Source organism: Lycorma delicatula, chromosome 1, assembly GCF_047948215.1.
Source record: "Lycorma delicatula isolate Av1 chromosome 1, ASM4794821v1, whole genome shotgun sequence".
NCBI classification, from domain to species: domain Eukaryota; kingdom Metazoa; phylum Arthropoda; class Insecta; order Hemiptera; family Fulgoridae; genus Lycorma; species Lycorma delicatula.
This window is the reverse complement of record NC_134455.1, coordinates 301,134,549-301,152,631: the sequence shown is the minus strand read 5'-3', so window position 1 is coordinate 301,152,631 and position 18,083 is coordinate 301,134,549.

The following is an 18,083-nucleotide window of genomic DNA, read 5'->3' as shown; positions in this document are numbered from 1 at the left end:
TGTTTGATTATTTATATACTCTTTGTAGACAACAAATTTGCTTTAATGAAGTTTTATCTAAATCGCCTCCGAAGAAAATTAAAATTGGGGATTTCGCGATAACCCCCATTTCTTAACCAAATCTTGAAAAAACTTAATATTAAGAAATTCGATTTGGTCAAACCTGAACTGTAAGTCCAAATGTGTATGTACACACATACGTACATACTGTTGTCACACACTGTGGCTTCCTTTCAGCGAACACAATGCTAGCCGTCAGATGACGGTGAAGAGCTTGGAGTTTACCTATGTGTCTGTACCTTCTCCACCCAAGACAGCTGACCACCATATATTCCACCACAACATCACAGTAGCACTGCCCCCGTCACGCGCTGGCGGCTTTATAACCAGCAGCGTAGTAATTAATGGTAGAGCATTCGTTCCTAAACCACCAACAAGAGAAGAAGAAGGAAGAAGTCCCCTAGCCGGTCTAACGTGCAATCTGTCGGTGGATGCCAGCATTCCCACTGGTCCAGCACAAAGCCCACTAGTGCCAGGAGACGTAGCGGTGAAGACGGAGCCTAAACAATACCGAATATAACTTTGGAAATAACAGTTAAAAAAGCTTGAAAGAAATTTTCTAAGAAAACATTCCAACTACGGAAAAAGTAGTTTCCGATAAATGTTTGTAGCTGTTTTACCTTTCAGCTTTATATTTATTTCTCATTACTTTTCTTTAAATAAAGTTCCCTCTATGAATCATGAGACCTTGGTAATGGTGAGGGGTAATTTAAAAACTATTAGTATTTCACAAAAATATATAATTCTCCTAAATCCTCTGAAGTATTATCTGAACGGTAATTACCGGAGGTTAAACAGGAAAAATAATGAAGTATTTCATAGAAAAAAAAATAAAAACAATTTTTAATAAATGTGGAGTTAGATATAGAACTTTTCATTGCAATTACACTGTTTTTATTGAATCTAGTTAAAGAATAGAATAACATAATAAAGAAAACGAACTGCTATGATCATATAAAGTTATTATTTTTTTAAGCAGAAATGTTTTAGAATTACATCAAAAAAGTAATTTTTTTTTCAAATCTCTGAAAAAAGATCTTATATGGTTTTTTGAAATAAGTTTTTTAATGGTGCACTAATTACATCTGAATTCGTTACAATAAAATATGAATCTGCCATTATTATTTTGAATTTTAGATTTCCCTTTTTTAATCTTCCCTGTCAAGTCCTGCTTGATCCTGTTCTCCTAAATTGATGAGTAACTTAATATAAAATCATAATGCTTTAAAAATGTATTTACTAATTAAACAAAGGTGTTCATACCTTTTGGTGATACTTAAATAAAACCTGAAGCAAATAATTAGTAAAAATGTGAGGTAATAAAAAAAAATATCATCTTTATGTGTTTATTTTTTTGCTTCCGGGAAAGGAAAAACGAATTACGAAATACGATATAAAAAGTTTATAATATGTCTTCAGGAAGATTCACATTTATCTGCTCCTGCATTCTTTGGTATCATGACAATAACACTCTACATGAAGTCTGACGGAACTTCCCCTTTTTCATAAATATTACTCACCAATTACAATTATTAAAATTGCTTCCTCACCTGTACTGCGCAGTAATTTTGCAGGTATTTCCTCTATTCCAGGAGCCTTTCTGCCAATCAAATCTTTTAATTCTATTAAATTCATATCTCAATACTGTTTCTCCCTTTTCTCTCTTTTGTCTTCCTTTTCTTCCTCTACAACACCAAATCCTAATTAATTTCCTCCGTATAACTCTTCAATATATTCCCCCCATCTATCAATTATTTTGTATTATAAATCGTGTACTATCGTTATTTACACATTAGATTTTAATTTATGTATCACAAAATTTTCCGTAACTTTCCGGTACGCTCCGTCTATTTTACCAATGATAATTTTTCTTTCCACTTCTGAGCACTTTTCATTAATCCACTCTTTTTACGTTAATTTCCACTTCTGGTTTATAGTATTACTTAATTGTCGATAGTTCCTTTTCTCTTCGCTATATTAGCATTCTTATACTTTCTACGTTCATCCATTTTACAACTGATGAGCTGCAGTATATCTTTTGACAACCAAGTTTTCCTACCAGTTCTCTTTTTCCGCCTAAGTTCGCTTCTGCTGATTTAAGAATTTCCTTTTAAACATTCTCCCATTCTTCTTCTATATTTTCTACCTTATCTTTTTTACTCAGATCTCTTGCGATGTCCTCCTCAAGAATTTTTGTTTATCTCCTTTTCCTCAAGTTTCTCTAAATTCCACCGATTCATCTGTCACCTTTTCTAAAAGTTTTTAAACCCCAATCCACATTTCGTTATCACTAAATTATGGTCACTATCAATGTCTGCTTGACGATATGCATTGCAGTCGACGAATCAATTTCTAAATCTTATCTTAACCGTAATATAATCTATCTGATACCTTGCAGTATCATCCGGGTTTTTTCATCTGTAGATTCTTCTATTATGATTTTTAAAATGGATGTTGGTAAATAGTAAATTATACTTTGTGCAAAACTCTATAAGTCGGTCCCCTCTTTCATTACTTTTTTACAGCCCGTATTCACACACAATATTTCCTTCTTTGTCTTTTCCGATACTTGCTTTCCAATCTCCAACTATTATTAAATTTTCATCCCCCTTTTATGTGTTTAATCTTCGTATACTCACTTTACCTCATCTTCAACATTATGGGTACTTGTAAGCATATAGACGTTAACAATCGTTATCGGCTTAGGTTTTGATTTTATCCTTCTTACAATGATTTTATCGCAAAGTTTTTTGAAATACTCCAATCTCTTCCCTATATTCTTGTTCATTACGAAACCTACTTCTGCCTGCCCTTTATTTGACGCTGAGTTAATTATACTAAATTCAACTTTCCAAAAGTCGTTTTTCTCTTCCCACCGATCCTCTGTAATTCCTACTCCAACTACATTTCACCTATTCATTTCTTTCTTTAAAGTTTCTAACCTACCAACTTTTTAAATTAACATTCCACGTTCCGACTCGTAGAATGTTATTTTTTAATTTTTTGGTCACCCTTCCATGAAAATGAAAGAAGCTGCATTTTCCTGCAACTACTCATGCTTTAAAAACTGTAACTAGAATTCTGTACATAAGAATTTAGAGGAGCTTGGAAAAAGTGTTAGGAGAAGACCAATTTGTTTTCAGGAAAGTATAGGGACAAGGAAAGAAATTTTAGCGCCGAGATTAATAGTAGAAAGAAGATAAAGGAAAAACAAACCAACATACATGGCATTTATAGATTTAGAAAAGGAATTTGATAACCTAGACTTGATAGAATGTTCAGCATTTTAAAAAATCTAGGGTTCAAATATAGAGATGGAAGAACAATTGCTAACATTTACCGAAACCAAACTGCAACAGTAATAATCGAAGAACTTAATAAAGAATCCATAACAAAAAAAGGAAGTCCGACAGGGATGTTCGCTATCCCCGTTACTGTTTAATCGTTATATAGAGCTAGTTGTTAATGACGTTAAAGAACAATTTTAATCCGGTAACAATGAAAAGTGTAAAGATAAATATTCTACGACTTGCTGATAATATGTTAATTCTAGACGAGTTGAAAAAATATTTAGATGATATACAATGAATGACATGGGTGAAATCATACGCAAGAACTACCGCATGAAAATAAACAACAACAAAACGAAAGTAATGAAATATAGTACAATAAAGTAGACAGACCACTGAATATAAAAATAGGAAGAAAAAAGATTATGGAGGTAGAAGAATTTTGTTTTTTGGGAAGTAGAATTACTAATGATTGACAAAACACAAGCGATATAAAATGCCGAATAGCACAGGCGAAACGAACATTCAGTTAGAAATATAATATGTTTACATCAAAAATTAATTGAAAGGTCAGGGAAATATTTTTGAAAGTATATGTTTGGATTGTAGCTTTATGTGGAAGTTAAACTTGGACGATCGGAGTACCTGAGAAGAAAAGATTAAAAGCTTTTTTGTGGTGCTATAGGAGAATGTTTAAAATCAGATGGGTGGATAAAGTGACAAATAAAGAGGTCTTGCGGTAGATTAATGAAGATAGAAGCATTTGGAAAAGTAGAGTTAAAAGAAGGAACAGAATTATAGGCTACATATTAAGGCATCGGTGGAATAAATACATAAGGTGGAATAGTAGCTTTGATATTGGAGGGACAGTAGATGGGAAAAATCGTGCAGGTAGGCAACGTTTGGAACATGGAAAAGAAGTTGTTAGGGATGTAGGATGTACATCCCTAAATGAATGACTAGTTCATAGAAATGTTCATAGTTGTTTCGTAGAAATAACACGATTGGCACTAGATAGGGAATCTTGGAGAGCTGCATCAAACCTCTCAAATGATTGAAGACAAAGAAAAATAAAATAATACAAATAAATCTTTAAAACTTACTACCGTAGAACTGGCGTTAAAGCCCATTTTTATATATTTTCTAAACCTCTCAAGTAAGATATCTTTTATTAAATTATTTTTGTTTATTTCTTATATGAGTGGTTATTATTTAGTATAGGAACAGTTTTGCATCGATTATTACAGAAAAAAAAAATTAGTAAGTGATTCGCTGTTAAAAAAAAACCCAAGATTTTTTTTAAATTCTTAAATGGGTTTAATTAAAAAACTCTGCGGTGCTTCGTGATAAAGTTTTTTAACACTATTAAATTTCAATAAATTATTTATCATTTTTCTAATTTATTAAATCAACTTAATATTCTTTCTTATTTTAACTAAGATAAGGATTTAATTAAAAATTAAGTACAAAAAAGAATGAAATAAAAGTAAACTGTTTTAGAACTTTTGTGGCTTGAAAAGTGAAAAACTGTAGCAAATACAATGTAATTGAATAGCTAAGTAAATAATAAAGTAGCTGTTGGAAAAAAAATTATACTAATATAAAAGAACTGAGGAAAAAGGGATGGTCAAAATAAACAGAAAAATAAGCAATAAGAAGTATAGGAGAGGAGCAGAATTTTCTGAAGATTATAAGAAAGAAGAAAACATCATGGTAAGGGTATATTGTAAATAAAAATTTTCTTCAGTTTAAGATCATAGAAGAAAAGTAAAAAAAAAAAAAAAAACAGAAAATAAAATGAAAAAGGGTCGAAATATTTATAGACATTACTAAGGGAAGTACTTGAGAAGATATGACGGAATAGGCACAGGATTGAGAACAATGGGTACCAATCAGTTGTGTGAACTGTCTAAAGACTAATTATCATAGAAATTTAAGAGTAAAGTTTTAAACTGTCATTACTATCAAAGGGATTAATTTTTCAATGAGTGTTGAAAAATTTCAACAATTTAATTTTAGTTTTGTTCTTCAGAATAAATTTATTAATTGAAATATAGGACACCATATTTGTTATTATTATGTTGACACGTATTCAATTTTAGAAATTTAATATGATGTAATATTTTCAATTATAGTAATAATCTATAAATGTCAAGTTTATTTCTTGAAGCTTTGTAAAATATTTTTATAATTGTGCTTTTATTATTATTATTATTTTGTTTTAATAAATAGTAGAAATTTAATAGTATAATCAGACTTATTACCTTTTACTATCCGTTTTCTGACTGGCTTCCTATGTTCTGTTTTGTATGTTATTACAATTTCATTTTACTATTACTATTTCATATCATTTTATGATCGAAAATGTTATAAATGAAATGGAAAAAGTTTTTAGGTCAGTGTTAAAACTGCCGAAGTTGCTTATTTGTCTTATTGGATGAGTTACTAGATGGTTAAAGATTATTTTGTTTTATTCATCTAGAAATTCAATTCGTTACAAACCTCGAGGTGTCGATCGAGTAAGTTTTATAGCAGAAGTTTTGTAATGCAAGAGCAAGCAACTTATCTGCGATTATTTTTAAATCTTCCTGAAGAAATATTATAAACTTTTTATATCGTATTTCGTAATTCGTTTTTCCTTTCCCGGAAACACATAAAGATGATATTTTTTTTTTATTATCTCACATTTTTACTAATTATTTGCTTCAGTTTTTATTTAAGTATCACCAAAAGGTATGAACACCTTTGTTTAATTAGTAAATACACTTTTAAAGCTTTATGATTTTATATTAAGTTACTCATCAATTTAGGAGAACAAGATCAAGCAGGACTTGACGGGGAAGATTAAAAAAGGGAAATTTAAAATTCAAAATAATAATGGCAGATTCATATTTTATTGTAACGAATTCAGATGTAATTAGCGCACCATTAAAAAACTTATTTCAAAAAACCATATAAGATCTTTTTTCAGAGATTTGAAAAAAAAATTACTTTTTTGATATAATTCTAAAACATTTCTGCTTCAAAAAAAAAAAAAAACTTTATATGATCGTAACAGTTCGTTTTCTTTATGTTATTCTAATCATTAACTAGATTCAATATAAACAGTGTAAATGCAATGAATTGTTCTATATCTAACTCCACACTTATTAAAAATTTTGTTTATTTTTATTTTTTCTATAAAATACTTCATTTTTTCCCTTTAAACCTCCGGTAATTACCGTTCAGATAATACTTCAGAGGATTTATGAGAATTATATATTTTTGTGAAATACTAATAGCTTTCAGCTGTACTTTCTTATAGCTATTTGACAAATTACAATAATTTAATTTATGGTAAATATGCTTGAATTATAATTGTTATTTTAAACTATAAGTTCAAAAACTCCGAACATACATTAAAAATAACATATAGGACTATGACTAATATTTGGCCAGAGAGTTTCTAATTGCTCCTGTAGGTATTGATTTGGATTGATACTGAAAATGAAATAATGATTAGTAAGAATAATTCCTTTTTAATCAGTTATTTTTATCATCGAAAAATAAATTGTGCATTATTTTGAAAATTACCTCATAATATTATCGTACCTAAGATATTAAAAAAGTATGACGTATCAGGGTGGTGAAGGGAATACCATGTTTTAGGCAGGCAATATTATAAAATTATTATTCGTCCATAGTATAATGAACATTTGCAGTATTATGAAGACTGCAAATAAACGTTCAATAAATATTTTCCTAATTCAAAATAAAATGTTATATTCGTATATTTTGAAATTTTAATGTAGTTCAGTAATAACGATCCTTAGGACACATATTTTACACTGTTAAAATGAGGTCATTAGCTCACCTTGTGTAGATATGGAATAATTTTTATACCAGAACAATACTTGAATTGTATGTCAGTGTAATTGATTTGAAGAGAAAATAATGATATTCCTAGATTATTTATGAATTGGAAGCTCTTTTAACATTAAATTACTTTAAGATTTCATTTTAACACTGACATTTCTACCAAAAAAGGCATTTAAATTTTCAAAATTATTTCTATGAAAAAAGATATATGAATATTTATATATGTAAAAGTAAAAGGGAAAGTATGATGATCAGCCAAAAACTTCAACTACCAATTGGGAAGTAACAACATTACATACCCTAAGTTGTCCGTAAGATTAAAAAAGATATAAATTTATTCGGCTATATGTTTTTCATTTGATATAATCATTAAATATCATCAGAATATAAGAAAAATTTTGGTTTTAACTTGACCAGTAGGTATAAATTATCGTATTAATGATTGTGCAAATTTCCTTAGGAGTGGCGGAAGTTTAAGAATTTTTCATTTTCTACTGAGTGATCGTTTTTCGGCATTCCAGCGCTTCCTCGGTCGTCCTCTCTTCCTCGTACCTAACGTAACATCTGCTTGGGAATTCTTTAATGCAATTCATGAATGTTCGGGAACTCTTTGAATCCTCAAATTTTCCTTCTATTATCCTCTATAATTTGTTATTACATCAATTGTGGAATTATTATCTAATTCTCTTTTAACATCTTTATTAGGTATTGTATCTCTTTTTGTTATACCTTTAAGGCTCTTTAAGAAATTTGTTTCAGAGGCAATATAAACCTTAATCCATTTCTCCTTAAAACCCAAGCCTTGAGCATTATAACGGAGTAGGTACAACGATGATCTTATACAACTTTAACATGTCTTCTTTCTTAGCATTTTTCCTTAATTGTTTCTAATCCCACAAACACTTTCTAAATCTACTAATTTTATTACGATTTGTTTTCATGCGAAACAAAAGAAAGAATACGTCCCAAATAGATAAAAGAATACCCCTGTTTTAAGAGAGTATTATTATGTATAATTTTAAATCATACTGGTCTGCTCATTTAAACGGTATAATCTTAGTTTTCTCAACTGAGATTTTACAATTTATAACTACCACCGAACTTGGTAATTACGAGTATAATCACTAGGTGACTAGGTAGTTTAGAGAAAAACTTTCTTAGAAAAATATGTAGCGCTTTGGTAGTATATATTTAATTTTTTTTTTAAGTAGTAATTTAATGAAAATAATTCTAAGGAAATTCTTGAAATTGTTTGAGAAATCAATTTTCAAAATATAGGTTCAGTTTCTTACTTCAAAAAAAAAAAAAAAAATAGCAATCAAAAAATATAGCAACATCGTTGTCAGCTTTTTTTTTAAAGTTTTAATATTTTTTAATAAAGAAATTTACAATTCTTTAATTCACAAATTTAAATATTTTTTATTCTATTAGCAATAAAAATAAAATTATATAATGTTTTTATGACGTTATTTCAATATTAGGAAAACTACCTCATGAAGAATATTAGAAAAAATATATATTTCTGGGAGGTTTACATTTAAAAATATGAGTTATTTCACTCCACCACCTTAAGGGAACTAATACCCCCATTTTTAACAATATAAATATGTACCTCAAGAGTCATAATTATAATTCTGTGTTAAAAGTTTAGAAAAGTGAGGGCATAAAGTTTTATTTGGAATTAGTTAATGCTTACGGAACATACTGCATATAAAAATCAGAAAAGTGATAAAAGTAAAGGACAAAGAAAGACATTCTAATTTGAAAAGGAGACAAGGGTATATTTTATTCACATTACCTTTCAAGTTTCCCGTATAAGAGGCAATAAAGGAATAGAAGGAAACATTTAAAACCGGAATAACTATCCGAGGAAAGAAAATAAAGATTTTACGATGCGCTGATAATATTTTTCTTTAAGTAGAAGAGAAAAATCCGTGAAAAGGTATAATGATTGGTATTAGTTTACTGTTCGGAAAGAAATTCGATTTTCTAAATAAACTAAAATGAAATTAACAGAATATTATAGAAAGATAAATAACGAGGAATTAAATCTTAAAAGTAAGGAAAAAATGATAAAATCTGTAGAGTTTAATTATTTATGCAGTAAAATTACAAAGTGATATCAAAAATGGAAAACATCTAATACAAAGTAAGCAAGAAAATCTTTTATGACGGAAAAGAGATCAAATATAGATCAAGAAACTAAAAAAACAAATACTATTTAAAACATTTATATGGAACGTAGCTTTCTACGCTAATAAATTAACAGAAAACCGGGAAAAAAGGACACTTCGATATGTGTTATTACAGAGAAATATTTGAAATAGTTGTGTGTTTAACACCAAGGTGTTAAACTAAAAAGATTAAAAGAAACAGAAATAATTGTAGAAAAGCATCGAATCAATCAACGGAGGATAACAACAGAACAATACATGCCTGCAAAATCAAATCACTGAAAAATGTATTTACATAATGCTTTGTCTCATTTCGACCGAGAGTTTTAAAAATTCAAATGAAAAATTTGGTGAACACATATCGATCAGTTTATAAAATAATCACATTCATATAAATTACGTGCGTGTATGTAAATGCACGCCAAACTGCGTATATGATTTTTCATATACGCAGTATTTTTCATATAGTACTTAGAACTTTTATTTACGAATAATAGTATAATAATAAATAACAGCAAGTGAGAAATAATAATATTAATCAAAATATTCTTGTAGAGAATATTTATATATATATATATATATATATATATATATATATATATATATATATATATATATATCTGTGCATATAATATAAATTTTACTTGATAGATATAAAATGGTATGCATTTTAAAGCGTCAATATACATTGAAGATCTAGCGGTAACCATCCTTATGCCATTTAGCTTTTGTAATCGCAAATAGATAAAAAAAAATTTTTCTTTTTAATAAAGAAGGAAGAGTATATTATTAAAATGTTTTGATAATATGCAACATTTAAATGCTCAATTCATGTTTTAAATTAAAAAGGATTTTAAACTCTACTTTTACATTCAAAATTTACGTAGGGTAAGAAAGTAAGAGCAGTCTGGGTTACTGAAGGGTATTCACAAAATAATCTCAACAATTTATCGAAATCCTTGGCAGTTGAAATACTTTTTCTTCGCTTCTGCAGATCTCTTATTTTGTGGTCAGAACTTACTCATGTACAATATGAGTTAAATAATACAGTTACAGAGTACAATAATGTTTAATAATACAGGGTGTCCCATATAAAACGCAACCCAACCTTATATTGGTAGGTATTGAAATAATAAAAAGGCATGTGTAAATGTAATTTTTATTATTACCATCCATTACCTTACATTTAGAGTAAATGTTGGAAGTGGCCGCCATCTTCTTGAATATAAGCTTCAATTCTTTTTACAGTGTTTCTTGCAACTTTTTTCAAAGTTTGTGGCTGGATATTTAATACAGCTTGTTCAATATTGACTTTCAATTGTTCAAGTGTTCGTGGTTTGTTGCAGTAGGCTTTTTCTTTGAGGTAACCCCGTAGAAAAAAATCCGCCGCAGTCAAATCTGGAGATCTTGGTGGCCTCAAGCCTCGACCGATAACACGATTACCAAAGAATTCCTCAACGAAATCAGAAGTTGAACCTGCGTAGTGCGATGTCGCACCGTCATGTTGTAGCCAGCAGTGTCTGTCTTCCTCCTCCAAGAGTGCAATGAACTGAAATAAAATATCCTGATATCGTTCTGCATTAATGGAGTATTCGAAAAAAAATAGGACCGATTATTTTCTTCCGCGATATCGCACACCACACCCCCAACTTCTGCGGGTGTAATTGTTTTCGTGATAAACGCGGGGATTTTCAGCACTCCAAATTCTGCTGTTTTGGCTGTTTACGTAGCCATCCAAATGAAACCGTGCTTCATCTGTGAAAAATAACAAATCCAAAACATTAATTCCCTCACGCAGAGATCGACGGAACCATTGACAATATTGTAGCCGTTTTTCTTTGTCGGGCTCAAGAACATCGACTTCTTGAGCCCGTTTGAATGCTATAAGGTTGTAACTGTAATTGTTTGGTCGCCGGATGAACAGTTGATTTAGACAAATTAATTTCAGCAGACAAATGTCTGATCGATTTATTTGGCGAGGCGAGTAATCGGTCTTTGATTTCAGTGACTGTATCTGTATTCAACACTGACGCAGATCTTTTGTGTTCCTTGCTATTAACAGAACCAGTCTCTCTAAATTTTGCGAATAACCTAAATACTGATGTTTTGTTAGGAGCTGGTTTATCTGGATACTTATGGCGAAACAAATTTTGCACTGCAACCACTGATTTCGTACTGAAGTACGACTCAACAATGAAAACACGTTCATCAACCGAAAACACCATCTTGTCTCTAGCAATACACTGAACGTTATGATTGCATTGTTGTTACTATCGGTAGTGTTCTACTGCGTCGCCGCGATGTTCAGATGTTGGACGAGTCCATTTCAGTAACGAGTAGGGGAGTAAGCTTGACTTTTGAAATTTCATGGATGGGTGATTGATGGGTTGCGTTTTATATGGGACGTATTTTTAGCGGTTAAGTGTAAAATCCGTTATTTTGTAGAATAACTCACTTAATAGCCATTTTAAATTTAAAATCAAAACTAATATATAATTCTCGTAATTAGCAATAAATCTGTATGTTGTTATATGAATATTCTACAATAACCAATAAAATATAACAAATTTTAATGAAATTTACATTTTAAAAATAAATTTAATTATTTTGAATTACGAAAATTACTGTTTTTAAAAGGTTTTACGTTTCATTGTTTGCAGCAAATAAGATAAAACGAATCTTCAAAATTGGTAAAGATTGATATAAGTTCTAAAGAATACATCCTAAACAGTTTAGGATTATATATAATAAAAACGTTAATATAATATTACAGGAAACTATTTTTTGTTTTATCGAATAATGTTTTTATTCTTCTATCTAAAACAGAATAAAGCAACTCAATTAAGGTAGGTGCACAAAGGTACTCATTATATTACTAGGTTATATTAAGAGTGTTTATATTAACAAATCGATTAATAAATCCGATAAACGCAGTATTAGTAAAAGCTTAAGTCAGTAATTTTTTTTACCCTTGATTAGTATTTCTATCTGTTAAATTTTGCTCTCAACAAGGACTATTTGAAAAAAAAAAAACGTTCTACACAGTAACATACTGACATCAAGGCCGTTTTTCATCAATTTAGATTAGAATTGAATTATTCATGTCTAATTAATACGCATTACTTGCACCAAGAAATAACTATCCAAATGTTATATTTCGTATTTTTTTAAATATATTCTTTTTAAGAAAGGCCTTCTAAAACTACCAATCGTGTTTTCTAAAATACAAGTCTCTTTTTTAATGAAGAACTTCTTAAACCACCACTCTCTATCCACGATAAGTTATTTATAACTTATCAATTTTCAAATTTTTTACTTCGTTAGTTCATTGTAAGTATCATCCTTAAACTTTTTATTACAGCTTTTGTTTTCTGCAATTTAGAATAATTTAATTCTGAATTTTTTTATAAAATATCGGAACTTTATATACTTTATAAGACTTAGAAACTTTATAAATTTATGGAACTGTTGAACAATTTTTTTATGTATCTCTTATAACTATCGTATACTCGTACGTATAATAATTAGGATGGTTTGTGCTATCCTGTCTTCTTGTAAAATATTTTGACAAAAATGTCCTTAATTATGCTTTTGTTAAAACTTATTAATAAATTACTATAGAGTTATAAGAAGTATCATAAGCATCACTGTTCCTTTTTTTTATATAATTTATTATATGTCAACTTCAACACTAAAATATGTTATAATTATACATTATTGTTGTGTTTGTAAAGCCTATAAGAATAACAGGCCTATATCCTGGCCTGAACTTCTCCCTCAATTATTGTATTAACAACCTATAAGTGCATTCAGTATTCTTTAATGAATAAGAGACGAAACTACATAAAAAATCCGTTTGAATAGAACTACCATAAAATCGGACTGCTGGGGTTCTAAATAATTGTAAGTATCGAGAGAAATTTAATATATTGTCGTAAGAAAAACAAAACGGCGGTCTAGAAATAGTTGTCTAAGACAACATGTGTAGAAATAGTAGCGGTCTAAGTTTTTAAGGGAAAAATCGTAGAATAATTATTTGGAAACAGATATAATTTTAAATAAAACTAGCAAAAAAGAAAGAAAATATTTGTTTAAAAATCAGTTTTAAGTAATATAATATTTATTCTAAAATAAAATCTAATTTTATTATAGTTATAAATTCCGTAATCTCATCCTGTAAAATAACATTTCATTATCTGTTTAAATAGTTCATAAATGTGTACCCATATTAAATATATGCTCTAATTCAGTTTTCTACATTGATTCATATTTACAGCATATGTGTCCACATTCCTTTTAGGCAATTTCTAAAGTTGTATGATGTTTTGACTGATGATAAAACACGAAAAATTAAATGTTACTAACACAAAAGAAAATTACTTTATTATTAAATAACAGATCAATAAACAACTATAATAATAATAAGCTCCCAGAAAGGCAACAGTCTGCGATGATTTGGATGCATTTCCTGTAAGAGTGGCAGATGTTAAAAACTGTCTTAACTAACATAGTAAAAAACAAGTGGAATGCTGAATGGAGGAGATTAAATACAAAATTAAACTCGGTGAAAACTTCTCCATATAAATGGAAAAGCGACGTGAAGTTGACTCGCCGAGAACAAGTAGCTGTGACCAGACTTAGAATCGGTCACACGCGATTAACAAATTCATATTTGTTAACCGGCGAAGAGAGACCAATGTGCGGTGTTTCCAATAAAACACTTACAATTAAGCATCTAATAGAAGAGTGTACCATATATGAGGACCTCAGAAAGAGGTTCCGTCTCAGAAATGATATTACTGCTGATCTGGATAATGGAAGAAAAGATAGTTGCATTTTTACACGCCAGTGGACTTCTTAGAAGTCTGTAAAAGTGAAAAATTTAAAGCTATGATAAAGAGTCTCTAACAGGTAGTTTCATTTATTTATATATGGGAGTCTCGAAGCGTGGCACGTATAGTAACGGGAAGTAGCCCTCTTGCCTAGGCCACCCTGGCTCGTCTGGATTCAAGAGCAGCGAGTCGGGGTGTTTCCGATGATGGCATGGGGGATCCTCAAGGGTGGCGCGAGGCTATGGGTAAGCACAGTGGCTGCCTGTAGCCTGTTTATAAGGAGTCAACTGCCACGGCATCCTGGGGCGACTAATATACTGCTTCACGGCGGTTCTTGTCGCCCTTAGAGTGTTAAAATTAACAACTAAACGAGACGGGTATATGAAAATAAATGGAATGCTATGGTATTGTTTTTATAGTTTTTACTTTTATCTTCTTTGAAAATTTTATCCCAAATTTTAATTTTGGGGCCCTTTACACCCCATAAGTGTTGTTTTGTTTTTGTTTTTGTGGTGTTTTAATGTTTCTGTGTAGTTTGTGTTTTTAAATAAAATGTAAGTGCCCTTTACACCCTTACATATGACGATCCTCATGGTGATACTAATTTCCTTTAAGAATGTGACGGGGGCTAATGACCTTAGTAGTCGATGCTCGTAAAAATACACAAAAAAAAATATTAATAATAATAATAATCTAACAGATGATCCAGTCGAACATTATTTTTATTGTTTATTTAAAAAAGTTTATATTAAAAATATCCTTATTTATTAAATATAAATAAATAAGAAATGTTTAAATTATTCAACAGGCAACTACCATAAAAACTACTTTAGAAACTATAGAAAATAGGAATTTATATAACATTGCAACAATCTGTGTTTTTACAGTATCTGTCAACCTCACTACTGAAAGTTTCTGACGTGTTCACTGGACCAATATTTCTGCAATTTTTAATTGGAAAATTGAATTACAGCACATGTCCAATGCGATTAGATTTTTCGCTAAGCGTATAGATGTTTTATAAAGAGCTAAGTTACCCGTATACAAATAAAAAAAAAAAAAAATCATAATAAAAAGTTCATCTGTGTTTTAAAATTTCCTAGAAAATTGTTATCAATAAATGACAAATAAATAATCACTCAGTAATTCAATTAAAATATCTTGGATTTTAATGCCCTTCTAATATGCGTGCTATTGGACAGGATATCAGTTCGCTCAAAAAAAGAATTTAAATTATTCTTAAGAACTGCTCTTCAGCAATCAAATCTTTATATAAGAGAAGTATACCACATATGACAAATTTTGAAAATCGTAGGATTATGTGCGATCTTCTCATTAGTCAAAAAATTGTTAGAGATTCGTTCGTATCTATAAACTTTATTATTTGTAAAACGTGTTATAAGTGTATACCTCTTAATAATTTTGGATCTATATACAAGTCGCTCGTCATTAGGGTTAATTATTTTAGTTTTCATTTCTGTTGTGTTACATTGTTCTGTTAGTTTTGCTAAGTGTTTATTTACAAATTCTTTTTTTTTTTAGTTATAGGCCTAGTGAATACCGGTGTTGTTTCTTTGGTGGTTGGCTTTCAATTAACCACACATCTCAGGGAATGGTTGATCTGAGATTGTGCAAGATTGCACTTTATTTACATTCAAACATATCATCCTCATTCACCCTCTGAAGTAATACCTTACGCTGGTTCCGGAGGCTAGACAGCAAAAATAAGAAGGCATATAATGAAGGCAATATATGTACATAACCTATCGGTCGCGGCGTTGCTATGGATCAGTTTCCAGTTGTTCCGCATAGCAACCACTCAGTGAACGACAGCTGCGAGGCGGTAAAAAATAACACGCAGGTGTATAGAAAACCTGGCCAATTCAATTACTCCAATCTAGTTCCACAGAAGTCGTCGCGAAGGAAATTAATGAGGAATGAGATCGTTGAAAATATGAGTAGTTCTTCGGGTAATAGCAGTGACTCTGATATTACGGACTCGATTCCGGTCTCCACCATGGCTAACGGTGCCGGTTTTACGTACGTTGCCGGTAACTGACACCACTCCTTGGATTGACATACCTCTCTCGAATAAATTTGAACGTCTGCCGGTGGAGGAGACTGACGGTGCTGCTTCACAAAAGGAAGACGTTAAGCCGTTTTCGATAGTATTGTATAGTATGGTGGTGAACAAGTCGGAATACACCGTGAAAATAATAAACAGTAAAGAACTTCGGCTGCTTTTGAAGGATATTAGGAGCACAAAAAAATAATTTCTGTTTTTCACGAAAATAACCTGATAGGGCATACTATCATCCTCATTCATCCTCTGAAGTAATACCTTAGGTTGTTCCGGAGGCTAAACAAAAAGAGAGAGAAAGAGTGAGGGAGAGAGATTGAGAGAGAAGAGTAGGCGTAGGTAGTAAAGAATTTTATGTATAAGTGATACATTATTTGCAATATTCTAGTATTAAACATTGTAATAAAAATTGTGCTAATTATAAAATTTCAATTTGATCTAATAAACTAAAATCAATCCAAAATGTTATGAATACGGCTGAAAATATCTGAATAAAATATGGTCGGTGTTCCCGACCATATACCTTAAATAGCACCTTCTACATGGAAGGTCCCTAAAGATGTCTGTTGAAAGGATACGGCTACATGTTTTCTCTGGATTTCACCCAACTATTGGCCTTCGGATCCAATGAGAAGAAGAAGTTGCTTGATATTAAGTTTAAGAAGATGTACTGAGTGTTGGGCAAGAGATCACAACTTTCTTTGTCAAACAAGGTTCTGTTCTGCAAGGATTTCTTGAAACCGATATAAATGTACGGGATTGAACTCTGGGGAACCGCCAGTAACAGGAAGATTGAAGTCATTTAACGATTTCAGAACAAACCTCTACGGAACATAATCCACGCGCCTGGTTTGCGAAGGATGATGAGATTCACGATCTTGTAGCCACTCCATACGTTCGAGAGGAAGGTTACAAGTCTAGTTTCGAGGTATGTGCCCAGGTTGGATATGCAAATTAATCATCTCGCTTTGAATCTGGTAGACGATAACGAGAACGATAGGAGGCTAAAAAGGCTCATTGTACTTGATCTTGATGGCCCGTTATGAAGATCCGGTTTGGCAGCTTGGTGCTCACGTTTATTGTTTCTTGGCTATTTAAAAATTACTGTTTCATTTACTGTTCTATTTAAAGTTATTATTTATTTTGTTGTTTTAATGCTAATGCAGAATGGACATTCAAAAGCACTGTCAAATGGTATATTTTTAATGTTATACTGTTGCTTTTGTATTACTTGAGGATTATCATTGGGTGGTCCCTTTCAAGTGGTCGTCAGTCATACGACTTACTTATAGCTTCATTGTAGAAGCTAATAGTAAATAAATTCAGCAAAAAGAAAAAAAAATAATTAGAAGATATTAAGAAATATTTATTACTCAATGAACTCATTTGTAGATTATTGACAAAAGTCTACGTATTTTTCCTCGCATTTAAAAAAATTATATTATGCAATATTTTTATAATATTAAAAGCGAAAAAAATTTATCAATTTAACTTCGTTAACTGGTTAACTTTCTATATTTTCTAACAACTCTTTTAGTAAAAATTCTTAGGCCGAGCTTTTAAATAATATCAGCTACGATTTAAATGAGAAAAATAATCACGTCACTTTTTTTGCTAGAACGTAGAATTAACGAATAAGTGTAACCGTTTACTACAACAATTTTGCTGAGTCAAATCGTATCTCTTTTCACTTATATTTAGAATATAACCTTGGCTATCGATATGCATATAAATCAGTGATAGATCAAAGTGTTTTATAATTAATGATTAGGCAAATCTATTATCTATT